The sequence below is a fragment of the Mustela nigripes genome, chromosome 10 (genome assembly GCF_022355385.1).
Source record: "Mustela nigripes isolate SB6536 chromosome 10, MUSNIG.SB6536, whole genome shotgun sequence".
NCBI lineage: Eukaryota > Metazoa > Chordata > Mammalia > Carnivora > Mustelidae > Mustela > Mustela nigripes.
Window position 1 is genome coordinate 20,691,192 of NC_081566.1, and position 2,025 is coordinate 20,693,216.

General features: G+C 36.0%; 1 non-coding gene across 1 annotated transcript; it reads left to right on the plus strand.

The window, feature by feature from the left end:
* The first annotated feature begins 1,222 nt into the window (after positions 1-1,222).
* LOC132026328 (U6 spliceosomal RNA) lies at positions 1,223-1,330 on the plus strand. The gene has a single exon (XR_009406853.1). It is a non-coding gene; the product is annotated as a U6 spliceosomal RNA (small nuclear RNA).
* Positions 1,331-2,025: the final 695 nt, after the last annotated feature.

Sequence of the window (2,025 nt, forward strand, 5' to 3'; positions counted from 1 at the left end):
GAAACAGAGAATTCCTTTTTTTCTTGACTTTGTTTTTTAGATATTTTGGGTCTTAAATGAGGCAAAGTGTTTTTATATAATTATTAACGAAACATTCGGTCTCTCTGCACTAGCCGAACAGGGGCTACAAGATTGATTCTTGGCAAAAATAATAATTGACACTAAGGACTGTCATGATAATATTGCAACTGCTCTCCTCACACAGAACTGCATGAGGCAAACTAACTTCTAGGGGCTGGTGGTGGCAACATTTTCCTCTTTTGGGGCATTCTTCCTGAGGCTTAACCTTGAGCCTAATGTTCCAAAAACCCCAACCATTGTGTGAACTACTTCATGCCCTTTAATAAAATTCTTTTTCTACTCAGTCAACCAAAGGCAGATTTTGTTGCTTACAACTGAGAACTCTGACTAAAAAGATATTTTCCTTAATTTCCCATGGACCAACTAAGTCATTATCATAATATTTAAAAAGACTTTAGTCATAGGGATAATACAATGAAAACATAACATTGTAAATTAACTATCATAGGCCCCTAGATATTTGCCATAAGGCTTAGGGCCCACAAGCCTCACCTGTTTTCCTGAGGAAAGTTTCATAGGCCTCTGCACCCAGTTTCTGACGGAGCTACATGCACAGAACCTAGCTTTACCCCTATAAGATCCAATTAGCCTCAGGCACAGTGCCTAGGGCCCCCAATATTTTCAGGAAACCATGAAACGTTTTAATTTTAATTTCTTAAAATGGAATTTAAAAAATTTAAATTTTATTTAATAATGTATATAAATTATTATAAAAATGTAATAATGAATCCAGCCTGGAATAAATAACATGGTAATAAAATGTGTCTGTGTGTGTCTGTGTGTGTACAGAACAGAACAGTGAAATCAAAGATAGATAGATCTATCTATCTATATAGTCAACTGAATATTACCAAGGTGTGGAGTCAATTCAATGAGATAGGGAATTTTTTTAAACAAATGGCATTGGAACAACTATAAAAATGTATGGGGAAAAAAAAACCCTCAAGTACTCACTTCTTTTTTTTTTAAAGATTTTATTTATTTGAGAGAGAGAGAATGAGAGAGAGAGAGGGAGAGAACCTGAGAAGGGAGAAGGTCAGAGAGAGAAGCAGACTCCCCTCTGAGCACGGAGCCTGATTTGAGACTTGATCCCAGGACTCCAGGACCAAGACCTGAGGTGAGCCACACAGGTGCCCCTCAAGTACTCACTTCTGCAGTACATACATATACAAGAATTGGAGTGATACAGAGATTAGCATGGCCTCTGTGCAAGGATGACATGCAAGTTTGTGAAGCAGCCCATATTTAAGAGTTGACCTTAAGTATTTGCACCACACAGAAAAATCTTAACTGTATGAGGTATTAGATATGTTAATTACCTTGATAGTGTTAACCTATTTACAATGTATATTAATATAAAATTCTTACATTAGGACACTCTAAAAAATGATCAAAAAATGAATAGACATATCACCCAAGAAGATACAGAAGGCAAATAAACATATTAAAAGTTGAGTGATATCACATGTCATTATATTATTGCAAATTAAAATAACCATGAGATACCACTACACACCTACTAGAATGGCCAAAATCCAAAATGCTAACACCACCAAATACTGGCAAGGATATGAAGCAATAGGAATTTTCAATCCATTGCTAATGGGTATGCAAAATGGTACAGATACTTTGGAAGACAATTTGGCAGTTTCTTACAAAACTTAATATTCTCTGACCACATGGCCTGGGAATTGCACTCTTTGGTATTTACCCAAATGAGCTGAAAAGTTATGGCTACACAAAAACATGCACACAGTTGTTTAAAGCAGTTTTATTCACAATTGCCAAAATCTGGAAACAACCAAGAAGTCCTACAGTAGGTTAATGGATAAATAAGCCATGGCAGGTCCAGACCATGGAACCATCAAGCCATGAAAAGATATGGAAGAACATTAAGTGCATATTATTAAGTGAAAGAAGCTAATGTGAAAAGACTACACACGA